Source organism: Chrysochloris asiatica, unplaced genomic scaffold, assembly GCF_000296735.1.
Source record: "Chrysochloris asiatica unplaced genomic scaffold, ChrAsi1.0 scaffold00136, whole genome shotgun sequence".
NCBI classification, from domain to species: domain Eukaryota; kingdom Metazoa; phylum Chordata; class Mammalia; order Afrosoricida; family Chrysochloridae; genus Chrysochloris; species Chrysochloris asiatica.
The window spans coordinates 2,396,346-2,404,578 of record NW_006408654.1 but is presented as its reverse complement, the minus strand read 5'-3'; the positions used below and the strand labels follow the sequence as shown (position 1 = coordinate 2,404,578).

General features: G+C 40.4%; 1 pseudogene; it reads left to right on the top strand.

Annotated features, from left to right (window-relative positions):
- Positions 1 to 1,857: 1,857 nt before the first annotated feature.
- Positions 1,858 to 6,600, top strand: LOC102825654 (annotated as a pseudogene).
- The last annotated feature ends 1,633 nt before the right edge of the window (positions 6,601 to 8,233 follow it).

Genomic DNA, 8,233 nt, shown 5'->3' with positions numbered 1-8,233 from the left:
GATTATATATTCCTGAGTGTTTTTGTGTACATCAAAGACCAAAAAAATAGATGAAAAGCAAAAAAAAACAGAGGGAATAGAAGCAAATACTGGTGAATGATGACGCATGGAGGGGATTATAATTATTGTAATGAAACAAAATACGATAGGATGAGTGTAAAACCAAATGTTCTCCCATGTAAACTATCACTCAATTCACAATACAAACTTGAAGAAAAAAAGAGAAAACCTCCTTTGAGAAATGGATAATTCTAGAACTTGGGTAGGGTAGGTACAAGTTGAACCTTTTATTGGATGTGTACAAATAATGATGAAAGCATATTGTAAGGACAGAGGAGGCAGCTTGAAGAGGCTTTCGTGGGTCCAATCTGGAACAATTTAAACATTTGCTGGTAATGAATGATAAACCTACTGACTATACAAAGAATCGATGAAACTACATTTATATAAACAAGAAAGTGGGAGGGAAGCTAAAGCTTTTCCTTACCATAGAAAGGCAAATAATAAATATAGAAGGCATGGTGGGATTTTTTTTTTTTAAATCACCATTTGGCGACCATATTAATATTATGATTAAGACAAAAATCATCAATATTATTGGGTGAAAGTTTCAACAGTAGCATGATATTTATAAAACTTCAAAATACCTTCCTAAAAGGCATTTGGTGGTGGTGGTGATTTGCTGTGGAATCACTTCCTAGTCATAGTGACACTGTATAGGGTTTCTGAGGCTGTAAATCTTTATAGGAGCAGAAAGCCTCATCTTTCTCATGTGGAGCAGCTGGTAGTTTTGAACTGCTGACCTTGAGGTTAGCAGCATGACTCGTAGCCACTACATTACCAGAGCTCCTTTATAAGGCATTTATTAATTACAAAGGGAATAATAGTAACTGGCACTGTAAGATAAGCAATGGATTGCTAACTGCAAAGTCGGCAGTTCACACCCACCAGCCAATCTATCGTAGAAAGATGAGGCCTTCTACTTCCATAAAAATTTACAGGCTTTGGAAACTCTATACAGGGTCTCTAAGAGTTGGAATCAACTCAATGGTGGTGATTTTTGATGCATAGTGCAGAGAGAAGAACACGCTCAGCATTTCTCAAGCTGAAAGAACTGAAGAAAAAAAATTTTTTTAACTTCAAATTGCAGTTTTGAAGGATTCTATGTACAAAATATTGACTAATATTGGAAGACTCAAAAGAAAATATCAAGAATACTACACCAAAAAGAATTGTTACTACACCAAAAAGAATTGTTCAATGTGCAAGCATATGATCAAGAACCGATCGTAGGGAAGGAAGAAGTTCAAGCTGCACTGAAGGCATTAGAGAAAAACAACGCTCCAGGAATTAACAAAGTATCAATTGAAATGTTTTAACAAACTGATGAAAGACTGGAGGCACTTGTCTATGGCAAGAAATTTAGAAGACAGTTACCTAGTCAGTCAGCTGGAAGAGAGCCATATGTGTGTTCATTCCAAAGAAAGTTGAGCCTACAGAATGTGAAAAATGATTGATATATTTGAGTAATGGTGTTAGGGAAGAATATTAGAAGTACCAAGAACTGACAGTATTAGAAGTACCAAGAACAAACAAATCTGTGTTGGTTGGTAGAAGTACAGCCAGACTGCTTCCTAGAAGCCAGGATGATGAGATTTTGTCTCTCATACTTCAGACATATTATCAAGAGGGACCAGTCCCTAGAGAATGACATCTTGCTTGGTAAAATGGTGGTGGTGGGTATGTGCTGTGGAACCGGTTCCAACTCATAGCAACCCTGCCTAGGGCTTCTGAGGCTGTAAATCTTTACAGGAGCAGAAAGCCTCATCAGATTCGGTGTTGCGGCCTAGCAGGAAAATGCAGCCTTTGACTGAAGAGATTCCTGTGATATTCAAGAAACTTGCGAAATACATGGGGGACAATCTTTAGCTGCTGGTTGACAGAACCGACGGAACCTACTGCTTCAGGCTGCACAGCGACAGGTGTACTACATGAGTGAGAAGATCCTGAAGCTAGCCGCCAACAATTGTGGGGACAAGTTGGTGTCCCTGGCGACCTGTTTCAGGAAATTCACTAAGACCCAAAAGTTCCAGTTGCACGTCACAGCTCAAGATTATCTGGCGCCCTCTGCCAAGTATAAAGTGTGGCTAAAACCTGGAACAGGACTTCCGGTATGGCAGGACAGTCAGGGAAGTAAGGTAGGGCCAGGACTCCGGGGGAAAAAAACAAGTGAGATCTCACAAAGGAAACGTTCATATACCAGTCCCATGGCTTTTAAACTATCATAAAGCCTCCTGAACTCACATTTTTGAGAAATTGCACTAATAAGGATAAAGAAAGACGCGTATTTTGGGACTCTTGCCTGCGGGTCTGCGGGTCAGTCCTGTGACTGCAGAGTTTAGAGGATGGGGCCAGGGCTGGCCCGTTTGGAAAGCGGTGTCTCCAGCTGGGGGTGGAAAAACAAAAGGGCAAGAGGTGACCTAGCTTCCCCCTGCCCCAAGTCTCCCCGCCCTAGCTTGATATCTCAATAAAAATCTGCCAGGTGCAGCTCACCCACACACAGAGAGTGTGAGAAAGTCAGCGGTGGCTTTTTGACGTCATCCATCATCCACCATCTGTCACTGCATCTAAGCCCCTGTCCCCACTCCTAGCTAGCAGTGGGGATCCCCCAGTGGCTGTTCTGGCAGGACAGGGAACAGAAAAAGTTAACCAAAGCCACATATCTGCTCCAATGTGGTGATTTCTGTCCATGCATTTATGTTACTTCTGCTTTTAGTCCTTTGGATTACACATCCCTCCTGGAGGTGGGAACTTATCCTTCCTATGTCCCATAAGAAGAAGCAGCAATCGTGGCCATATAGCCAAGCTACAACATAATACTCCACCACTTAGACAAGACCCAACAACATCTGCTATGCATTACAGACGAAAAGGGAAGCCCATCTCCTAATCATATTAATAATAATAATAATAATAAAACAATAACCATGACCAATAAGAAACAATCAACTTTATAGAAGCATGTCCAAAAACAGAAGAGGGGAGCTGACGCAAATGAACTGGAGACAGACAAAGGCTTTATAGAGGAGGAGGAGCGGGTTTTCGATATGCCTGAGGGGGAATTCAGAAGAATGATATGGAAACAAATTCAAATAATCTGAAAAGGGGTCGAGGAAAATAAGGAAGAAGTAAAAAAAATTCTCCAGGAACAATCAAATAGGATTTACACAGCATTGGAAACAATTCAAAACCTGCAAAAAGATGCCCAGGTGATCAACAATAAGATATCAGAAATAGACAATAGCCTGAAAGGGGAAAGGAGCAGACTAGAAGAGATGGAAGCCAGATCTCTCAATACTGCCAAGGTAGAAGAACAAGCAGCTAAAAGGATAAAACAATCTGAAGAGAGTCTAAGATTCATGCTGGATAACATGAAGAGGAATAATGTAAGAATTATTGGCATTCCAGAACTAGAAGAAACAAAGAAATTCACAGAAGAGATTGTTGAGGAGCTTCTGGAAGAAAATTTCCCTAACATCTTGAAAGATGAGAAGATAAACATTCAAGAAGTCCAATGTACTCCAGGAAGGATAGACCCCAAAAGAAAATCTCCAAGACATACAATGACCAAGCTCTCAAAAATCAAAGACAAGGAAAGAATATTAAAAGCAGCCAGGGAGAAGAGAAATATAACCTATAAAGGCAAGCAAATAAGATTAAGCTCTGACTATTCAGAACAAACCATGCAGGTGAGAAGGCAATGGGGAGACATATAAAAAGCTCTGCAAGAAAAAAAACTGTCAACCAAGAATCGTCTATCCAGCAAAACTATCAATCAAATATGATGGTTCGATCAAAACATTCCAGGAGAAACAGAATTTGAGAGATTTTATCAAAACCAACCCAGCACTTCAAAACATCCTAAAGGGAGTTCTGTGGACAGAGAACCAACAAGAACAGACAACAAACAGAGATTGACAAGTATGGCAACACCACTTGGAACACACCCAACAGACAGCGGAGTCCAGAACAGAACGAGACTACCATGACAAAATCAAAGAACGGGGAGATCAACTGAAGGCCAAAAACATATCAATGTCAAAGAAGGAACAAATGCAGCAATGGAAACCCAGGTGGTGAGGATGCCAGGTAAATTACAGGTTACAATGGAGTATCCTAAATGCAGAGAAAAGTTAGTAGACTACAAGGTAGCCCCAAAGAAAGTTGACACTCCACAACATATCATAAAAACGAATTCCCAAGGAGAACAAGCGAACAGAGAAATTAGGAGGAAACCGACCAAAAACAACTCAAAAGACATAAAGCCAACACAAGAAAGAAAACAGAACTAAAGAACGATCAGCACTGCCAAAAAAGTAACATAATGACTGCAATCAATTCGTACTTATCAATAATTACATTGAATGTCAATGGATTGAATGCACCAGTGAAGAGACAGAGTGGTAGAATGGATTCGTAACCACTATGCTACCAGAGCTCCTTCATGTCAATATAGGATGTCAATATAGGTATTGGGTAGGGGGGCAATATACAAGTAGGGAGAGGGGTGTCGAAGAACAAAGCAGATGGGAGAACAATTAGACAGGTATGAATGGGCTAAATGGTACAGAGATAAAAAATGATGTAGGCACAGCTTTGGAACAACAGGGCTCTGGAATACAGAGACTGAGACATGGTTGGAATGAGGAAAAGGAGGGAATAATGTTAAGATGCTTGGCTGTCTTATGAATCATGGTTTTCCTTGCAATATATAATAAAACAGACACTGGAGGGGGAGAGAAAGGAATAACCATAAATAGCAACATGGAAAGCTTGTAAGCCCATCTTCTGCCTATAACCGATTGGAATACCTAAAATGGGGCTACAATGTGTCCAGTGAAGGAGGTTTACTGAGGAGCTTCTGCATTACATGGAAGTATAGGTGGAAGCCCAAACCACATCCAGACCTTCAGAGATGGGAAATTTTCCACTTGAAAGGACAGGCAGACCAGCTGGGAGCAGCTAGAAAACCAGAGGATACTTCTTGAAACAAGGACCTACAGGAAAAGTACAAAACAATAAGGGCAGTCCAACTGTTACTTGCCCAGGAGACATCAAGGCAAGTGGTTGGGTCCTCTCAGTGCAAATTCTCTTCCAAGACTAAGACGCAAGGGAAATATATGCTTTGATTGACAACCACGCATGTCACCCAGAGGGGGAAGTAACCGAAGAACATCAATGAAGTGGCGAGCTAAGCCCTATATCATTCAGCAAACTTCTGTGAACCCGGGTGGAGACCTGGTCTGCCAGTAGCGAGGCAACACCTTGGGACTCATGGGCTCAGAGTCAATGACACAGCCATAGAGGACTAGAGCCAGCCGAGAAAAAGAGGGTGGACAGACGCAAGAACACCCACACTTGCAGATGATACCCACTTGACCTGGCTTCAATGACTGGATAAACAGAGCTCAACCTGAAGAAGAAAGAAGAGGGGAAAAAGCATCATCTGATACAATTCGATAAACATGACCTACACCTATAAATGCAGTAGCTCAAAAGAGGAAACATATCTCTGCTGCAAGAACTATCCCCACCCCCTCTACACAAAGGGTAGACAGGGATGGGCAACTTGAACATTGGCTACCCAAAATGGGGGGAGGGATATAAAGGTTAGAAGTGACTGGCTTACAAGCTTTCAAGAGGGAACCTAGATCCAAAGGGCGTGGAGGAAGGTAGAGTCTTCAGTGAATAGTATCCAACCTGTCCAGGAAGGGCTGATGAAACAAAATACAGATGGGTCTCTTGTGATGTAATAGTTATCAGGACTGATTGTGAGGGTTGGAAATCTAAAGGTGGACATTTTTAGCAGGGAGGGGAGTGATTAACTTTTCAGTCTAGGAGCGGAGGACCCTAGGACCATCAATGGAGAAAAGCGGAGAGCGGGATCCTATCCAGAGAAGCGGTGAGGCCTGAGATGGTGGCAGAGAAGACGACATCAAGAGATGGTGTGGCTGAGGACTCGGGATCAGGAGATGGAAAGGGGCTGAGGACTGTGGTGGGGGTGGGTGGATGCAGGCTTATAGGGTACACCCTTTGGTTGGGTGAGGATGCATGGATGGGATGGTAACTATGCCAGTGAAATAATAGATGATAGAATGAATGTAAAACTAATGTTCTCCCATATAGACTATCACACAATTCACAATAAAACATTTATTAAAAAAAAAAACAAAAACCTGGAGCAGAGCAGTCCTTCTTATTTGCGAGCTATGTGTTGAAATCTGGGCTTTGTCGAATTACTGAAAATACCTGTCAACTACCAGCTGTTCTGCAGGAGCAAGATGAGGCTTTCTGCTCCCGTAAAGATTTACAGCCTCGGAAACACTGTGTAGGGTCGCTATGAGTCGGAACCAACTCCACAGCACATAAGAACAACAACAACCAGGAAGTGGTGGTGTACTCCACGGCAGATGTCCCTTTGGGTTTGGGGTGGCAGCAAATTCTACACAAGACTACAGGAAAGTAGACCCCATGGCGATTGTGGTCTTTCATCAAGCAGACATTGGGGAATACATACAGCATGAAGAGACATTGACTTAAAATGAAGTCATCTGAAGGAATTGTGGCTGTGTGGAAGGGCCTTGGTTTGTGTCCTGTGTCTGGGTTGCTGCCACCATCATGTTGTGTTTTGTCAGCAGTGTGACTCTTCAGTGACTTCTTGGTTTAATATTCTTTCTTTTGCAAATGCAGATTGGATTCTTGCTATAAAGAAATGGTTTTTAAATGGTGTTTTAGATCTTTGTGTTTGTGACTACAGGGAATATGTTTTTGTTTTGTTTTCTTTTTAATCAGAGGGCTTCTTAATCTGCAGAACTGAGGAAACTACCTTGTTACTGTTATCTATAATAACACTACTTTATAGGTTTGTGACAAAAACCTGATGAATTTCTTATTTATTAATATTGTAAAAGATAATTGTCATATCAGACCTATAGGCTGTGTTTGGAATTTTACAAATGAGATTTAGCTAAAACAATAGAGTAGTTCTATTTTTCTATATGGCAGAAGCTATGTGGTGTGGGAGAGCACCTGAAATCAACCCCCAGTTCTGTTGTTTACTGACTATAGACAGCCTTAGATGAGTGATTCAGCTTTTCTAAGTTTTATTGGGAAAAAAAACAGCTTTAACTTTCTACCTATGGCTTTTAAAATTGGAGATTATAATTGTAAAGCACCCAGTATGGTTCCTGACAAATTCTAGATGCTCAATAAATGGTAATAATTACTATTTTCCGTTGGGGGTGGGGGTGGGGAATATATATATCTTGCAAGTTGAGGCTTAAATTTTTTCATCAGTTCCCTCAACTTGAGAAATGAATGCTGAACATGTTCTTCCCTTTTGATTTTCTAGCTCCAGGTCTTTGCAATATTATAATATCTGACTTTGTCTTCTCGGGCTGCCCTTTGAAATTTTCTATTCAGTTTTTTTAACCTCCTCATTTCTTCTATTTGCTTTAGTTTCTCTATGCTGGAGAACAAGTTTCACAGTCTCTTCTGACATTCTTTTTGGTCTTCTTCTTTCTTGTCTTCTTAATGTCCTTTTCCTTTCTTCCTGTATGATGTTCTTGATGTCATCCCATAACTCTTCTGGTGTTCAGTCATTAATGTCTAATTCATCAAATCTGTTCTTGAGATGGTCTCTAAATTCAGGTGGTATATGTTTAAACTCATATTTTGGCTTTCATGGATTTAATTTTCTTCAGCTTCAGTATGAACTTGCATATGAGCAATTGATGGTTTATTTCAGTTTTGATTGATGAGATGGAGCTTTTCCACTGTCTCCACAGATGTAGTCAATTTGATTTCTGTGTAATCCATCTGGTGCATAGTTGTCATTTATGATTTTTTTTAAAAAAAGGTATTTGCAATCACTGGTCCAGCAAAATTTTATCATGCAATCTCCAGCATTATTTTTATCACCAAAGCCATATTTTCCAATGACTGATGTTTGCTCTTTGTTTAAAACCTTTGCATTCCATTCATCAGTAATTATCAATACATCCTTTCTTTTTTCATCAATACATCTTTTTTTTTTTTTAGGTTTTTATTGTGGATTGAGTGAAAGTTTACAGGGCAGATCTCAGTTTACATTCAACAAATCATACACCTTGTTTCATAACATTGATTATAATCCCCTCCATGTACCATCAGTTAACAGCATTTCTCTCTATCC